We start from the raw sequence: 20,272 nt of genomic DNA, 5'->3' as shown, positions 1-20,272 counted from the left end.
AGTGCGTCCTGATGGTCTCCAATACTGGCAAGATATAGTATACTGGGAACAGTGGGCACTGATGTTCTCCCATACTGACAATATATAGTATACTGGGTGCACTGGTCACTGATGATCTCCAATACTGACAATGTATAGTATAATGAGAACAGTGGGCTCCGATGGTTTCCAATACTGACAATATATAGTATACAGGAAACAGTGGGCCCTGATGCTCTCCAATACTGACAATATATAGTATACTGGGAACAGTGGGCTCTGATGGTCTCCAATACTGACAAGATATAGTATAATGGGAACAGTGGGCCCTGATGGTCTCCAATATTGACACTGTACAGTATACTGGGTACGGTGTGCCCTGATGGTCTCCAATACTGACAATATATAGTATACTGTGAACGGTGTGCCCTGGTGTTCTCCAACACTGACAATATGTAGTATACTGGGAACAGTGGACCCTGATGTTCTTCAATACTGACAATATATAGTATACTGGGAACGGTGTGCCCTGTTGGTCTCCAATACTAACAATATATAGTGTACTGGGAATGGTGTGCCCTGATGGTCTCCAATACTGACAATATATAGTTTACTGGGAATGGTGTGCCCTGATGTTCTCCAATACTGACAATATATAGTTTACTGGGGACAGTGGGCTCTGATCGTCTCCAGTACTGACAATATATAGTATACTGGTAACAATGAGCCCTGGTGGTATCCAACACTGACAATTTATAGTATACTGGGAAAAGTGGGCCTTGATGGTCTCCAATACTGACAATATATAGTATACTGGGAACAGTGGACCCTGTTGGTCTCCAATACTGACAATATATAGTCTACTGCGAGCAGTGCGTCCTGATGGTCTCCAATACTGGCAAGATATAGTATACTGGGAACAGTGTGCACTGATGTTCTCCCATACTGACAATATATAGTATACTGGGTGCACTGGTCACTGATGATCTCCAATACTGACAATGTATAGTATAATGAGAACAGTGGGCTCTGATGTGTTCCAATACTGACAATATATAGTATACTGGAAACAGTGGGCCCTGATGCTCTCCAATACTGACAATATAAAGTATACTGGGAACAGTGGGCTCTGATGGTCTCCAATACTGACAAGATATAGTATAATGGGAACAGTGGGCCCTGATGGTCTCCAATATTGACACTGTACAGTATACTGGGTACGGTGTGCCCTGATGGTCTCCAATACTGACAATATGTAGTATACTGGGAACAGTGGGCCCTGATGGTCTCCAATACTGACAATATATAGTATACTGGGAACAGTGGGCTCTGATCGTCTCCAGTCCTGACAATATATAGTATACTGGTAACAATGAGCCCTGGTGGTATCCAATACTGACAATATATAGGAAACTGGGAACATGCGCCCTGATGTTCTCCAATACTGACAATATATAGTATACTGGGAGCAGTGCGCCCTTATGGTCTCCAATACTGACAAGATACAGTATACTGGGAACAGTGGGCCCTGATGTTCTCCCATACTGACAATATATAGTATACTGAGTGCTGTGGGCTCTGATGGTCTACAATACTGACAATATATAGTATACTGGGAACGGTGGGGCCTCATGGTCTCCAACACTGACAATATATAGTATACTGGGAACAGTGGACCGTTCTGGTCTCCAGTACTGACAATATATAGTATACTGGGAACAGTCGGCCCTGATGGTCCCCAATACTGACAATATGTAGTATACTGGGAAAAGTGGGCCCTGCTGGTCTCCAATACTGACAATATATAGTATACTGGGAACAGTGGGCTCTGATCGTCTCCAGTCCTGACAATATATAGTATACTGGTAACAATGAGCCCTGGTGGTATCCAACACTGACAATTTATAGTATACTGGGAAAAGTGGGCCTTGATGGTCAACAGTACTGACAATATATAGTATACTGGGAACAGTGGACCCTGTTGGTCTCCAATACTGACAATATATAGTCTACTGCGAGCAGTGCGTCCTGATGGTCTCCAATACTGGCAAGATATAGTATACTGGGAACAGTGGGCACTGATGTTCTCCCATACTGACAATATATAGTATACTGGGTGCACTGGTCACTGATGATCTCCAATACTGACAATGTATAGTATAATGAGAAGAGTGGGCTCCGATGGTTACCAATACTGACAATATATAGTATACAGGAAACAGTGGGCCCTGATGCTCTCCAATACTGACAATATATAGTATACTGGGAACAGTGGGCTCTGATGGTCTCCAATACTGACAAGATATAGTATAATGGGAACAGTGGGCCCTGATGGTCTCCAATATTGACACTGTACAGTATACTGGGTACGGTGTGCCCTGGTGGTCTCCAATACTGACAATATATAGTATACTGTGAACGGTGTGCCCTGGTGTTCTCCAACACTGACAATATGTAGTATACTGGGAACAGTGGACCCTGATGTTCTTCAATACTAACAATATATAGTGTACTGGGAATGGTGTGCCCTGATGGTCTCCAATACTGACAATATATAGTTTACTGGGAATGGTGTGCCCTGATGTTCTCCAATACTGACAATATATAGTTTACTGGGGACAGTGGGCTCTGATCGTCTCCAGTACTGACAATATATAGTATACTGGTAACAATGAGCCCTGGTGGTATCCAACACTGACAATTTATAGTATACTGGGAAAAGTGGGCCTTGATGGTCTCCAATACTGACAATATGTAGTATACTGGGAACAGTGGACCCTGTTGGTCTCCAATACTGACGATATATATAGTATACTGCGAGCAGTGCGCCCTGATGGTCTCCAATACTGGCAAGATATAGTATACTGGGAACAGTGTGCACTGATGTTCTCCCATACTGACAATATATAGTATACTGGGTGCACTGGTCACTGATGATCTCCAATACTGACAATGTATAGTATAATGAGAACAGTGGGCTCTGATGTGTTCCAATACTGACAATATATAGTATACTGGAAACAGTGGGCCCTGATGGTCTCCAATACTGACAATACATAGTATAATGAGAACGGTGGGCCCTGGTGCTCTCCAATACTGACAATGTATAGTCTCCTCGTAACAGTGGACCATGTTGGTCTCCAATACTGACAATATATAGTTTACTGGGAATGGTGTGCCCTGATGTTCTCCAGTACTGACAATATATAGTATACTGGGAACAATGGGCCCTGGTGGTATCCAACACTGACAATATATAGTATACTGGGAACACTGGGCCCTGATGGTCTCCAATACTGACAATATATAGTATACTGGGAACGGTGTGCTCTGATGGTCTCCAGTACTGACAATGTATAGTAAAGTGGGAACAGTGGGCCCTGATGATCTCCAATACTGACAATATATAGTATACTTGGAACGGTGGGCCCTGTTGGTCCCCAATACTGACAATATATAGTATACTGGGAACAGTGGGCCTTTATGGTCTCCAATACTGACAATATCTCGTATACTGGGAGCAGTGCGCCCTGATGTTCTCCCATACTGACAATATATAGTATACTGAGAACAGTGGTCCCTGATGGTCTCTAATAATGACAATATATAGTATACAGGGAACAGTGGGCCCTGATGGTATCCAATACTGACAATATATACTATACTGGGAACAGTGGACCCTGTTGGTCTCCAATACTGACAATATCTCGTATACTGGGAGCAGTGCGCCCTGATGGTCTCCAATACTGACAATATATAGTATACTGGGAACAGTGGGCCCTTATGGTCTCCAATACTGACAATATCTCGTATACTGGGAGCAGTGCGCCCTGATGTTCTCCCATACTGACAATATATAGTATACGGGGAACAGTGGTCCCTGATGGTCTCTAATAATGACAATATATAGTATACTGGGAACAGTGGAACCTGTTGGTCTCCAATATTGACAATATATAGTATACTGGGAATAGTGGGCCCTGATGTTCTCCCATACTGACAATATATAGTATACTGGGTGCTGTGGGTTCTGATTGTCTCCAATACTAACAAAAAGTAGTATACTGGGAATGGTGTGCCCTGATGGTCTCCAATACTGACAATATATAGTATACAGGGAACAGTGGGCCCTGATGGTCTCCAATACTGAAAATATATAGTATACGGGGAACAGTGTGCCCTGATGGTCTCCAATACTGACAATACATAGTATAATGAGAACGGTGGGCCCTGGTGCTCTCCAATACTGACAATGTATAGTCTACTCGTAACAGTGGACCATGTTGGTCTCCAATACTGACAATATATAGTATCCTGGGAACAGTGGGCTCTGATAGTCTCCAGTACTGACAATATATAGTATACTGGGAACATTGGGCCCTGGTGGTATCCAACACTGACAATATATAGTATACTGGGAACACTGGGCCATGATGGTCTCCAATACTGACAATATATAGTATACTGGGAACGGTGTGTTCTGATGGTCTCCAGTACTGACAACATATAGTATACTGGGAACAATGGGCTCTGCTGGTCTCCAGTACTGACAATATATAGTATACTGGGAACAGTGGGCCCTGATGATCTCCAATACTGACAATATATAGTATACTTGGAACGGTGGGCCCTGTTGGTCCCCAATACTGACAATATATAGTATACTGGGAACAGTGGGCCCTGATGGTCTCCAATACTGACAATAATAGTATACGGGGAACAGTGTGCCCTGATGGTCTCCAATACTGGCAATACATAGTATAATGAGAACGGTGGGCCCTGGTGGTCTCCAATACTGACAAAATATAGTATACTGGGTACAGTGGGCGTTGATGGTCTCCAATACTGACAATATATAGTATCCTGGGAACGGTGTGCTCTGATGGTCTCCAGTACTGACAATGTATAGTATACTGGTAACAATGGGCCCTGGTGGTATCCAACACTGACAATATATAGTATACTGGGAACAGTGGGCCCTGATGGTCTCCAATACTGACAATAATAGTATACGGGGAACAGTGTGCCCTGATGGTCTCCAATACTGGCAATACATAGTATAATGAGAACGGTGGGCCCTGGTGGTCTCCAATACTGACAAAATATAGTATACTGGGTACAGTGGGCGTTGATGGTCTCCAATACTGACAATATATAGTATCCTGGGAACGGTGTGCTCTGATGGTCTCCAGTACTGACAATGTATAGTATACTGGTAACAATGGGCCCTGGTGGTATCCAACACTGACAATATATAGTATACTGGGAACACTGGGCCCTGATGGTCTCCAGTACTGACAATATATAGTATACTGGGAACAATGGGCTCTGCTGGTATGCAATACTGACAATATATAGTATACTGGGAACAGTGGGCCCTGATGATCTCCAATACTGACAATATATAGTATACTGGGAACGGTGGGCCCTGTTGGTCCCCAATACGGACAATATATAGTATACTGGGAACAGTGGGCCCTGATGGTCTCCAATACTGACAATAATAGTATACGGGGAACAGTGTGCCCTGATGGTCTCCAATACTGGCAATACATAGTATAATGAGAACGGTGGGCCCTGGTGGTCTCCAATACTGACAATATATAGTATACAGGGAACGGTGTGCTCTGATGGTCTCCAGTACTGACAATATATAGTATATTGGTAACAATGGGCCCTGGTGGTATCCAATACTGATAATATACTGTATACTGGGAATGGTGGGCCCTGATGATCTCCAATACTAACAATATATAGTACAGTGGGAACAATGTGCCCTGATGGTCTCCATTACTGATAATCTATGATTTACTGTGCACAGTGGGTCCTGATGGTCTCCAATACTGACAATATATGGTATACTGAACAGAGGGCCGTGATGGTCTCCCATACTGACAATATATTGTGTACTGGGAAAAGTGGGCCCTGATGGTCTCCAATACTGACAATATGTAGTATACTGGGAACGGTGTGCCCTGTTGGTCTCCAATACTAACAATATATAGTATACTGGGAATGGTGTGCCCTTATGGTCTCCAATACTGACAATATATAGTATACTGAACAGTGGGCCCTGATGGTCTCCAACACTGACAATATATAGTATACTGGTTGCATTGGGCTCTGCTGGTCTCCAATACTGACAATGTATAGTATAATGAGAACAGTGGGCTCTGATGGTTTCCAATACTGACAATATATAGTATACTGGGAACAGTGGGCCCTGATGCTCTCCAATACTGACAATATATAGTATACTGGGAACAGTGGGCCCTGATGGTATCCAATACTGACAATATATACTATACTGGGAGCAGTGCGCCCTGATGGTCTCCAATACTGACAATATATAGTCTACTGGGATCAGTGGGCCCTTATGGTCTCCAATACTGACAATATCTCGTATACTGGGAGCAGTGCGCTCTGATGTTCTCCCATACTGACAATATATAGTATACTGAGAACAGTGGTCCCTGATGGTCTCTAATAATGACAATATATAGTATACTGGGAACAGTGGAACCTGTTGGTCTCCAATATTGACAATATATAGTATACTGGGAATAGTGGGCCCTGATGTTCTCCCATACTGACAATATATAGTATACTGGGTGCTGTGGGTTCTGATTGTCTCCAATACTAACAAAAAGTAGTATACTGGGAATGGTGTGCCCTGATGGTCTCCAATACTGACAATATATAGTATACGGGGAACAGTGTGCCCTGATGGTCTCCAATACTGACAATACATAGTATAATGAGAACGGTGGGCCCTGGTGCTCTCCAATACTGACAATGTATAGTCTCCTCGTAACAGTGGACCATGTTGGTCTCCAATACTGACAATATATAGTATCCTGGGAACAGTGGGCTCTGATAGTCTCCAGTACTGACAATATATAGTATACTGGGAACAATGGGCCCTGGTGGTATCCAACACTGACAATATATAGTATACTGGGAACACTGGGCCCTGATGGTCTCCAATACTGACAATATATAGTATACTGGGAACGGTGTGCTCTGATGGTCTCCAGTACTGACAATATATAGTATACTGGGAACAGTGGGCTCTGCTGGTCTCCAGTACTGACAATATATAGTATACTGGGAACAGTGGGCCCTGATGATCTCCAATACTGACAATATATAGTATACTTGGAACGGTGGGCCCTGTTGGTCCCCAATACTGACAATATATAGTATACTGGGAACAGTGGGCCCTGATGGTCTCCAATACTGACAATAATAGTATACGGGGAACAGTGTGCCCTGATGGTCTCCAATACTGGCAATACATAGTATAATGAGAACGGTGGGCCCTGGTGGTCTCCAATACTGACAAAATATAGTATACTGGGTACAGTGGGTGTTGATGGTCTCCAATACTGACAATATATAGTATCCTGGGAACGGTGTGCTTTGATGGTCTCCAGTACTGACAATGTATAGTATACTGGTAACAATGGGCCCTGATGGTCTCCAGTACTGACAATATATAGTATACTGGGAACAATGGGCTCTGCTGGTATGCAATACTGACAATATATAGTATACTGGGAACAGTGGGCCCTGATGATCTCCAATACTGACAATATATAGTATACTGGGAACGGTGTGCTCTGATGGTCTCCAGTACTGACAATATATAGTATACTGGTAACAGTGGGCCCTGGTGGTATCCAATACTGATAATATACTGTATACTGGGAATGGTGGGCCCTGATGATCTCCAATACTGACAATATATAGTACAGTGGGAACAATGTGCCCTGATGGTCTCCATTACTGACAATATATGATTTACTGTGGACAGTGGGTCCTGATGTTCTCCAATACTGACAATATATGGTATACTGAACAGAGGGCCGTGATGGTCTCCCATACTGACAATATATTGTGTACTGGGAAAAGTGGGCCCTGATGGACTCCAATACTGACAATATATAGTATACTGGTTGCATTGGGCTCTGATGGTATCCAATACTGAGAAAATGTAGTATACTGGGTGAACTGGTCCCTGATGGTCTCCAATACTAACAATATATAGTATACTGGGAATGGTGTGCCCTGATGGTCTCCAATACTGACAATATATAGTTTACTGGGAATGGTGTGCCCGGATGGTCTCCAATACTAACAATATATAGTATACTGGGAATGGTGTGCCCTTATGGTCTCCAATACTGACAATATATAGTATACTGAACAGTGGGCCCTGATGGTCTCCAATACTGACAATATATAGTATACTGGTTGCATTGGGCTCTGCTGGTCTCCAATACTGAGAAAATGTAGTATACTGGGTGCACTGGTCACTGATGATCTCCAATACTGACAATGTATAGTATAATGAGAACAGTGGGCTCTGATGGTTTCCAATACTGACAATATATAGTATAATGGGAACAGTGGGCCATGATGGTCTCCAATATTGACACTGTACAGTATACTGGGTACGGTGTGCTCTGATCGTCTCCAGTCCTGACAATATTTCGTATACTGGTAACAATGAGCCCTGGTGGTATCCAATACTGACAATTTATAGTATACTGGGAAAAGTGGGCCTTGATGGTCAACAGTACTGACAATATATAGTATACTGGGAACAGTGGACCCTGTTGGTCTCCAATACTGACAATATATAGTATACTGAACAGTGGGCCCTGATGGTCTCCAACACTGACAATATATAGTATACTGGTTGCATTGGGCTCTGCTGGTCTCCAATACTGAGAAAATGTAGTATACTGGGTGCACTGGTCACTGATGATCTCCAATACTGACAATGTATAGTATAATGAGAACAGTGGGCTCTGATGGTTTCCAATACTGACAATATATAGTATACTGGAAACAGTGGGCCCTGATGCTCTCCAATACTGACAATATATAGTATACTGGGAACAGTGGGCTCTGATGGTCTCCAATACTGACAAGATATAGTATAATTGGAACAGTGGGCCCTGATGGTCTCCAATATTGACACTGTACAGTATACTGGGTACGGTGTGCCCTGATGGTCTCCAATACTGACAATATATAGTATACTAGGAACGGTGTGCTCTGATGGTCTCCAGTACTGACAAAATATAGTCTACTGGGAACAATGGGGCCTGGTGGTATCCAATACTGACACTATACAGTATACTTGGAACAGTGGGCTCTGATGGTGTCCAATACTGACAATATATAGTATACTGGGAACAGTGGGCCCTGATCGTCTCTCATACTGACAATATATAGTATACTGGGTGCATGGGCCCTGATGGTCTCAAGTACTGACAATATATAGTATACTGGGAACGGTGGGCCCTGATGGTCTCCAACACTGACAATATATAGTATTCTGGGAACGGTGGGACCTGATAATCTCCATTACTGACAATATATAGTACAGTTGGAACAATATGCCCTGATGGTCTCCATTACTGACAATATATAGTTTACTGGGACAGTGGGTCCTGATGGTCTCCCATACTGACAATATATTGTGTACTGGGAAAGGAGGGCCCTGATGGTCTCCAATACTGACAATATACAGTATACTCGGAACAGTGGGCCCTGATGGTCTCCAATACTAACAATAAGTAGTATACTGGGAATGGTGTGCCCTGATGGTCTCCAATACTGACAATATATAGTATACAGGGAACAGTGGGCCCTGATGGTCTCCAATACTGACAATATATAGTATACAGGGAACAGAGGGCCCTGATGGTATCCAATACTGACAATATATACTTTACTGGGAACAGTGGACCCTGTTGGTCTCCAATACTGACAATATCTCGTATACTGGGAGCAATGCGCCCTGATGGTCTCCTATACTGACAATACATAGTATACTGGGAACAGTGGACCCTTATGGTCTCCAATACTGACAATATATAGTATACTGGGAACAGTGGGCCCTGATGTTCTCCCATACTGACAATATATAGTATACTGAGAACAGAGGTCCCTGATGGTCTCCAGTACTGACAATATATAGTATACTGGGAACAGTGGAACCTGTTGGTCTCCAATATTGACAATATATAGTATACTGGGAATAGTGGGCCCTGATGTTCTCCCATACTGACAATATATGGTATACTGGGTGCTGTGGATTCTGATGGTCTCCAATACTGACAATATATAGTATACTGTGAACGGTGGGCCCTGATGGTCTCCAATACTAACAAAACGTTGTATACTGGGAATGGTGTGCCCTGATGGTCTCCAATACTGACAATATATAGTATACAGGGAACAGTGGGCCCTGATGGTCTCCAATACTGACAATATATAGTATACTGGGAACTGTGGTCCCTGATGCTCTCCAATACTGACAATATATAGTATACTGGGAACGGTGGGCCCTGGTGCTCTCCAATACTGACAATGTATCGTATTCTGGGAACAGTGGACCCTGTTGGTCTCCAATACTGACACTATATAGTATACTGGGAGCAGTGGGCCCTGATGTTCTCCCATACTGACAATATATAATATACTGGGAACAGTGGGCCCTGGTGCTCTCCAATGCTGACAATGTATAGTATACTGGGAACAGTGGACCCTGTTGGTCTCCAATACTGACAATATATAGTGTACCGGGAGCAGTGCGCCCTGATGGTCTCCAATACTGACAAGATATAATGTACTGGGAACAGTGGTCCCTGGTGCTCTCCAATACTGCCAATACGTCGTATTCTGGGAACAGTGGGCCCTGATGGTCTGCAATTCAGTGATATGTTATACTGGATATAATTTGCCTGTCTGTAAGGTATGATTTATCTGGATATCATGCATTACAATAATTTTTACTGTATTTGAGCACGTGCTACAATGATAAATCACTTTGACTGATTGCCTGAGAGTAAACATTCTCCGTGAAAAGAAAACTCCTCCTCTCCATCTCCATCTACTGTATTGTTTACTCCTTTCCCTCCCCTCCAACCCATCTTCTGTATCAAAACTATGCTTTTCCTAGCTACCATCAGTTCTGAGGAAGGGTCACTGGACCTTAAATATCAACTCTGATTTCTCTCCACAGAGGCTGCCAGACCTGCTGAGCTTTTTTCCAGCAATTCCTGTTTTTGTTTCAGATTCCGATGAAGTAGAGTATTACAGACAGCAGTTCTTCTGGATTTACGCACTTCAGTTACACAAATTGCAGTGAGCACTATTAGAGTCACACTTGCAGCAAAATTCCACCCAATCATGAAGCAGTAAATCTTTCATTGCACTGGTCTAATTTCCTCGATTAGCAAATCTTTACATAATTGCGTAATCTCATCACGGAACCCTTACAAAGGAAACAATAGGAGACCATCTGGAAACCAAAACTATAATAATCTACAACCAGCTTTGGGTCTTTTTGCCCACAGTGAATAGCGAGGGTGTGGAAAGCACTACCTGGAAATGTGGTGGGGGCTGATTCAATTGTAGCATTCAAGGGGAGCACTGGACGCTTATTTGTCCAGAAATGATGTGCAGGAGGTTAGACAGAGGAAGGTTGCTTAACTTTTTTATCTTCCAGGAATTAATTCTTACTCCGCTACTGGAGCAGAAGCTGTTAAATTGGTGAGTATGTGATAAGTGATGAAGGCTTATTCTATCCTTAGGGGCATACGGTGGCTAGCACTGTTGCCTCAGAGTGCCAGGGACCCAAGTTCGATTCCGTGCTCAGGCGCCTGTCTGTGTGGAGTTTACACGTTCTCCCCGTGTCTGTGTGGGTTTACTCCGGGTGCTCCGGTTTCCTCCCACTGTCCAAAGGTGTGCAGGTCAGCCATGGGAAATGCAGTGGTATGGAGGAGGAGGGGATGGGTCTGGGAGGAATGTTCTTCAGAGGGTTGGTGTGGACTCAATGGGGTGAATGGCCCGGTCTCTCACTGTAGGAATTCCCTGATTAAGATTCAAATTAGTACGGTAGCTGGTGGTAAAATTAATGCAAGATGTTTAAAACAAATATAAATAAGGATTGTCCCTTAGAACATATTAATGAAGACAGGAGAGGTGATGTGCCATTATTGCAACATGTGCCAGCTCCTGGCTACCAATCTCAGTTGGTAGAGTTTGGTACCAACATCTTCAGTTCAGACTTTATGGCTTTCTACAGCTTGTGAAAGGAAAGTTATGTTTAATATAACTCCAGTTGCTGAAGTTGTCTCACGAGGTCACACATGCTGTGGATAAACGGAGGTGGGGAGGGGAGTTGGATAGTCAATGTACTGTACTTAGATTTCAAGAAGGCATTTGCTAAAGTGCCACGTTAAATTTTCTTGTCAAAATGAAATGCTGTTAGTGTTGGCATGCATAGAAGATTGGCTGGTTAACAGGAAGCTGACAGTAGATGTAAATGGGTCTTTTTACAGATGTAAAGAGTGGTGTGCCACAGGGATCAGTGTTGAGGCTTCAGCTGTTTACAAGTTAAATAAATGGCTTGGATGAAGGGACAAAAGTATGGTTGCCAATTCCGCTGGCGACAGAAAGGTAGGTAAGAGAGTAAATTGTGAAGGGGACACAAGGAAGCCACAAAAAGACTTTGATAAGTTGATTGGAAAGAAATGATGTGGCCAATGGAGCATCATGTGGGAAAATGTAAAAATGCCCGTAGAATGAAAAAAAAGCAGGAAGTTGTTCCAAATGGTGGGAGATTGCAGAGTGCTGAGACTCCGCTGATTCTGATTGGTCCAGGCACTGCCCTGAGGAATGAATAACTGTATAAATAAACTAATGCACTTGACCAATCAGAGTTAATCTGCCTGGTTCTGAGTTGAAACAAAGCTTGGCAGTTAATTGGCCATCATCATCTAACTGGTGCATTCTGCAGAGCAATGTCTCCACCACTTGGAGCCCGCTTGCCAACCAATCAGTATGCTCTTTTCATACAGCAATAAAATTGTTGTTCCCCTTTCCATTGGTATTTCTTGTGAAATGTCTTGATCAAGTCAAGGTGAAAACCTTCAACAAAATGCTAAATCTCCTTTTTAGCATTACTTAATGTTTCAAAGGTTGGTGCTTTATTTCTTAGATTACTTGTGAGAGGTGTTCACAATTAAACAGGTCAGGTGAATTGGCCATGCTAAACTGCCCATAAGTGTTAGGTGCATTCGTCAAAGTAAATGCCAGGAAATGAGTCTGGGTGGGTTACTCTTTGGAGTGTCGGTGTGAACTTGTTGGACTAAAGGGCCTGTTTCCACGATGTACGGAATCTAATCTAATCTAAAACAAGATGCGACAGAATAAATGTGGACAGATTGCAGTGACTAGGAGACTCAGACTGAGGCAACCATTATATAAAATTAAATGCAAGAGTACAGAGCACAGGGGAAACATTTTCACGGTGAAGGTTCCCAGGCTCTGTAATGTTCTGATTGAATCAGAGACTTTGTTAACACTTCACAATGGGTCAAGTAGAGTAAATAAAATGTTCAGTCAGGCTCAACTGACTGACCCTTGCTTACTTGGCTCTTCCCCTCAGGAAACTACTGCAGCCCTGAGACAGATCTGGTTTCATAAAGTCAGCATAAAAAGCCTCCTCGATTTGCATGGATACAGCCCCAATCCTGTGTCTAGTGAGTATACGGTTAAGCTGAGGCAGAAAATTCAGCTGCAAGTCTGTCTCCAGTGCATCATGATCACAGAATTAGAAAACTGCGTCAAATTTCAAAATCTGGTAGTGAGAGCAAATTTAGAGTGTGACAAACAATGGGCCAAAGGGCTGTGGAGTGGCAGATGGAGCTTAATTTGGATAAGTGCAAGGTATTTCATGTTGGTATAACAAACCAGGGCAGGACTTATACAGTTTGAAATAGGGCCTTAGGTAGTGCTGTAGAACAGAGAGACTTAAGGGTTCAGGTCCATAATTCCTTGGTTTGCGTCACAAGTGGACATGATGGTTAAGAAGGCTTTGAGCACACTTGCCTTCATTGTTCAGACTTTTGAGTAAAGAAGTTGGGACATCATGTTGAGGTAGTACAGGATGTTGGTGAGGCCTCTCTGGAATACTGGGTCCAGTTCTGGTCGCCCTGCAATAGGAAGGATATTATTAAACTGGAGAGGGTTCAGAAAGGATTTTTCAGGATGTTGCCAGCAATGGAGGGTTTGAGTTATAAGGAGAGTCTGGATGTGCTGGAAGGATTTTCACTGGAACATCGGAGGTTGAGGGATGACCTTATAGAGGTTTATAAAATCATGTGGACTATGAATAAGGTGAATGGCTGGTATCTTTTCCCTGGGGTAGGGAATTTCAAGGCTAGGGGACATATTTTTAAGGTGTGAGGAGAAAGGTTTAAAATTGCCTGGGGGCAATTTTGTTACACAGGAAATGGTTCATGTGTGGAATGAACTTTCAGAGGAAGTGGTGGATGTGGGTACAGTTACAATGTTTAAAAGATACTTGGATAACTACATGAATAGGAAAGGTTTGGAGGGATATGGGCCAAGTGCAGGCAGGTGAGACTAGCTTAGTTTGGGATTCTGGTCGGCTTGGACCGAAGGGTCTGTATCCGTGCTGTATGACTCTATAACTGATCACAGTGCCCCACGGATCTGAAGGCCTCACTCCACAGTATTCCTTTCGTGTCACTGGGTCAGGATCCTGGAAGACCCTCCCCAAGGGCATTGTGGGTCTGCCTGCAGCACGTTCAAGAAAGCAGCTTACCACCACCTTTTCAAGGGGTTATTAGAGATGGACAACACATACTGGCCTAGCCAGCGACGTCCACATCCTCTGAATGAATAAACAAAATTAAATGAAGCAAATAATTAATGTGTTAAGAATGTCCTGCTCAATGACGTGGCGTTATTGCTTTAACATCGCTTAACTTCACTCATTCTGTAGACTTATTTTCAAATGATTTTTATGTGACAGTTATTGTACCTGAAGGACCTTTTACATCCTTCACCACTTTCCTTCTTTCATCCAACATGGAATTGCATTGATTGCCACTCGCAATCTTTGCCATCTCTGATATATTCTCCTGTCAAAACTTAAGAGCTTGTGAAAAAGCCTGGCTCCCACCTGACTCATACACAGCTACACTGTCGGATTACTTCATGCTGACTTTAGTCATGCACTCTGGAACATCAGGCTCTTCAAATCCAATATCCCGTCTCCAACATCCCGTCACTACTTAAACATTGATGACTTACCTCAGCCCCTCAGGTGAACACTCCCTCGATAGCTGTCTCATGCTCTGTTTACGTACCTGAGGCCAGAGGTCACTGCAGGGGGAGGGGAATGCTTGTTTTGTTCTATTCACTCTTGGGGCATAGGTATCGCTGGCTGGACAAGCATTTATTGCCCGTCCCTAGTTGCCCCTTGAGAAGGTGGTGGTGAGCTGCCTTCTTGAACTGTTGTAGTCCACATGTTGTAGCTATACCCACAATGCCATTAGGGAGGGAATTCCAGTGTTTAGACTCAGCGACAATAAAGGTGCGCCAATATATTTCCAAGGATGGTGAGTGGCTTGGAGGGGAACTTGCAGGGGGTGATGTTCCCATATAACTGCTATCCTTGTCCTTCTAGATGGTCCTGGGTTTGGAAAGTGCTGCCAAAGGAGTTTCGGTGAATTTCTGCAGTGCACCTTGTAGATGGTACACACTGCTGCTACTGAGTGTCAGTGGTGGAGGGAGCGGACGCTTGTGGATGTGATGCCAATCAAGCAGCTGCTTTGTCCTGGATGGTGCCAAGCTTCTTGAGTGTTGTTGGAGCTGCACCCATCCAGACAGGTCGGGAGTATTCTATCACACTCCTGACTTGTGCCTTGTAGGTGGTGGACAGGCTTTGGGGAGACAGTATTCCTAGCCTCTGACCTGCTCTTGTAGCCACTGTATTTATGTGGCAAATCCATGTGGTCATTCTGGTCAATAGTCGCCTCCAGGATGTTGATAATAGGGGTTTCAGTGATGGTAACACCATTGAATGTTAATGGCTAGTGTTTAGATTGTCTCTTATTGCACAGGCAATTGCCAGGCAATTGTGTGGCATGAATGTTACTTGCCACTTGTCAGCCCAAGCCTAGACATTGTCCAGATCTTGTTGCATTTGAACATGGACTGCTTCAGCATCTGAGGAGTTATGAATGGTGCTGAACATTGCGAAATAATTTGTGAACATCCCCACTTCTGACTTTATGATGGAAGGGAGGTCATTGATGAAGATGGTTGGCCCTGGGACACTAACCTGAGGAACTCCTGCAGAGATCTCCTGGAGCTGAGATGACTGATCTCGAACAACCACAACCATCTTCCCATGTGCCAAGTCTGACTCCATCCAGTGGAGAGTTTGCCCCCTGATACCCATTGATTCCAGTTTTTCCAGGGCTCCATGATATCATACTCAGTTGAATGTGGCCTTCATGTCAAGGTCTGTAACTCTCCCCTCCCCTCTGGAACTCAGCTCTTTTGTCCATGTTGGAACAAAGTCTGTAATAAGGTCAGGAGCTGAGTGGCCCTGGTGGGACCCAAACTGGGCATCACTGAGCAGGTTATTGCTGAGCAGGAGCTGCTCAATAGCACTGTTGATGACACCTTCCATCACTTTACTGGTGATCGAGAATAGACTGAAGGGGTGGTAATTGGCTGGGTTGGATCTGTCCTGCTAAATATGTACAGGACATACCTGGGCAATTTTCCACATTGTCGGGTAGATGCCAGTGTTGTAACTGTACTGAAGCAGCTTGGCTAGGGGAGTGGAAATTTCTGGAGCACATGTCTTCAGTATTATTGCTGGAATGTTGTCAGGGCCCATAGCCTTTGCAGTGTCCAGTGTCTCCCACCATTTTGTGATCTCATGTGGAGTGAATCCAATTGGCTGAAGACTGGTATCTGTAACGCTGGGGCCCATTGGAGGAGGGGGAGATGGATCATCCACTCAGCACTTCTGGCTGAAGATTCCTGCAAACGTTTCATCCCTATCTTTTGCTCTGATGTGCTGGAATCTTCCATCACTCAGGATGGGAAAGTTTGTGGAGCCTCCTCCCCCAGTGAGTTGTTTAATTGTCCACCGCCATTCATGACTGGATGTGGCAGGACTGCAGAGCTTAGAGCTGATTCATTGGTTGTGGGATCGCCTAGCTCTGTCTATCACTTGCTGTTTGTGCTGATTGGCATGCTCGTAGTTCAGTCTGGCAGCTTCACCACTTTGAGACCTCACTTTTAGGAATGCCTGGTGTTGCTCCTGGCATGCCCTCCTGCTCTCTCCCTTGAACTGGGGTTGATCCTCTGTATCTGTTTGAAGTCTGTCCCATTTAGCACGGTGATAGTGCCACAAAGCATGGTGGAGATTGTTCTCAATGTGAGGTGGAACTTTGTCTCCATAAGGACTGTGCGGTGAGCACTCTTACTGATACGGTCATGGACAGAAGTATCTGCAGCTGACAGATTGGTAGGGATAAAATGGAGTATGTGGGTTCCCTCACCACCTGCCTCAGACCCAGTCTCACAGTTATCTCCTTTCGGACCTGACCAGCTCAATCAGTCGTACTGCTGCCGAGACACTCTTGATGGTGAACATTGAAATCCCCCCCCCCCCCCCCCCCCCCGCCACCCCCCTCCTCCCAGGGTACATGTTGTGCCCTTGTCACATTCAGTGGTTCCTCCAAGTGTTGTTCAACATGGAGGCGAACTGATTCATCAGCTGAAGGAGGACGGTACGTGGTAATCAGCAGGAGCTTTCCTCGTTCATGTTTAACCTGAAGCCGTGAGACATCATGGGATCCAGAGTCAATGTTGAGGACTCACAGGGCAACTCCCTCCTGACTCTACACCCACTGTGGGTTAACATTTGATCGAGATACCATTGAGAGGTATTTAAAATGAACTCATATGTATTTATGTGCTTTGTCACCAACCATCATTACCTCTAAGCTCTGATCTTTTCCACCTCAGTTGACTATTGACTCACTTTTTACAAAATGACCAAGAGATGGAAAACCTAGAACTCTCTGCCCAAAGGCCATAAATGATGATATGAACAGGTGCTTTCAAGATAAAGGTCAATCGATTAATCTAGGCTCAGGTACAGATCAAAGGTAGTTGCACAGGTTTGTCAACTGTGTTTGAATCTATTCCTGGAGGCTTTATTCCATGACCTGCCCTGTCACTCCAGCCACTCATTGGCTAATACGTCTATCCTTGTTGCACACCTCCTTCCTCAACCATTTGGGAAAACAAGATACAACTCCTTGTGGGTGACACGGTGACTCAGTGGTTAGCACTGCTGCCTCATAGCCCTAGGGAATCAGGTTTAATTCCAGCCTCGGGCAGCTGTCTGTGTGGGGTTTGTACATTCTCCCCGTATCTGCGTGGGTTTCCTTCGGGTGCTCTGGTTTCCCCTTATAGTCCAAAGACCTACAGGTAGGTGGATCGGCAATATCAAATTGCCCAAGTTGTCCAGGGATATGCAGGTTAGGTGGGTTAGCCATGGGAAATGCAGGGTTACACGGATGGAGTAGGGGTATGGATCTGGGTGGGATGCTCTTCAGAGGGTCGGTGTGGACTCAATGTGCTGAATGACCTGCTTCCACACTGTTGGGATTCTCTGATTCTAAATGGACGAGTCTTGAATTAGCCCCTTTTTGCTCCCATTTTCAATATTTTCACCGGTAGGGTTCTGGAGATCAATCGACAGTTCTAGGGGGTTCCAGGTTAGTCTGGGAAGGTTATGGTTTGGGTACAGATCTGCCATAATCAAACTGAATGGTGGATCAGACTCAAGGAGCTAAGTAAGCTGGTCCTGGTTCAAAATGACTGCCCTAATTAGCAATTAGGAGTGATGATCCAATTAGCAATGATCCAATTAGAGTCATTGAGTCCTAAACATGGAGACAGACCCCTTGGCCCAAACTGGCCCATGCCACAAAATGTCCGTCCATGCTAACTAAATTTCTCTGCAGTTGGTCCATATCTTTCCAAACTTTTCCTATCTGGTTTAATTGAAATCACAAGTTTTCAGAGCACTGCTCCTTTATCAGGATATCAGCTCATGAAGGAGCAGTGTTCTGAAAGCTTGCGATTTCAAATAAACCCATTGGACTATAACTTGGTGTTGTGTGACTTTTGAATTCGTCCACCCCAGTCCAACACTGGCACCTCCACATCACTCCTGACTGAAACATAGCGCTGTTCACCAACAGCCAGGGAGCTCTTCCGTAATGGAAACATCGAAATTAGGAGCAAGAGGAGGTAATTCAGCCCTTAAGCCTTCTCCACAATTCAATAGGATCGTGGCTACCCATTCGACTCAGTCCCCTGTTCCCCACTTTCTCCCCATACCGTTTCCTAAGAGCCCAATGTCCTCACCAATATTCAAATGGAAGTTTAGTGGTAGTGTCATTGGATCAGTAATCCAGTACCTCAGGCTAATGTTGTGGAGGACATGGTTTTAACTCCCTGCATGGCAGATGGTGAAATTTGAGCTTGGTACACAATGAAAAAGTTATGGAATAAAATGGCAAGCACTGTCAATTGTTCTAAAAACCCTCAGAAAGGGAAATCTGCCCCTTACTTGGCCTGGCTTACATGATTACTTTTCATCATTTATATAAATGATTTAGATGTGAGCATAAGAGGTATAGTTAATAAGTTTGCAGATGACACCAAAATTGGAGGTGTAGTGGACAGTGAAGAGGGTTAACACAGATTACAACAGGATCTGGACCAGATGGGCCAATGGGCTGAGGAGTGGCAGATGGAGTTCAATTCAGATGAATGCGAGGTGCTGCATTTTGAGAAAGCAAATCTTAGCAGGACTTATGCACTTAATGGTAAGATCCTAGGGATGCTTGCTGAACAAAGAGACCTTGGAGTGCAGGTTCATAGCTCCTTGAAAGTGGAGTCACACATAGATAGGATAGTAAAGAACGCGTTTGGTATGCTTTCCTTTATCAGTCAGAGTATTGAGCACACAGGAGTTGGGAGGTCATGTTGCGGCTGTACAGGACATTAGTTAGACCACTTTTGGAATATTGCGTGTAATTCTGGTCTCCTTCCTATTGGAAGGATGTTGTGAAACTTGAAAGGGTTCAGAAAAGATTTAGAAGGATGTTGCCAGGGTTGGAGGATTTGAGCTACAGGGAGAGGCTGAACAGGCTGGGGCTGTTTTCCCTGGAGCGTCGGAGGCTGAGGCTTATAAAATCATGAGAGGCATAGATAGGATAAATAGACAAAGTATTTTCCCTGGGGTGGGAGAGTCCAGAACTAGAGGTTTAAGGTGAGAGGAGAAAGATATAAAAGAGACCTAAGGGGCAGCTTTTTCACGCAGAGGGTGGTATGTGTATGGAATGAGCTGCCAGAGGAT

General features: G+C 44.2%; 1 long non-coding RNA gene across 1 annotated transcript in view; it reads left to right on the top strand.

The window, feature by feature from the left end:
• The window catches only part of LOC140486055 (uncharacterized), a 55,778-nt gene that overhangs the window by 14,832 nt on the left and 20,674 nt on the right, over window positions 1-20,272 (top strand). Inside the window, exon 2 of the long non-coding RNA XR_011962515.1 lies at window positions 12,342-12,459. This is a non-coding gene — a long non-coding RNA (uncharacterized lncRNA). The remainder of the gene's footprint in view (window positions 1-12,341; window positions 12,460-20,272) is intronic.

This window comes from Chiloscyllium punctatum, chromosome 15, assembly GCF_047496795.1.
Source record: "Chiloscyllium punctatum isolate Juve2018m chromosome 15, sChiPun1.3, whole genome shotgun sequence".
In the NCBI taxonomy this organism is placed as follows: Eukaryota; Metazoa; Chordata; class Chondrichthyes; order Orectolobiformes; family Hemiscylliidae; genus Chiloscyllium; species Chiloscyllium punctatum.
Note: the sequence above shows the minus strand (reverse complement) of the source record. Positions and strands in the feature narration are given on the sequence as shown.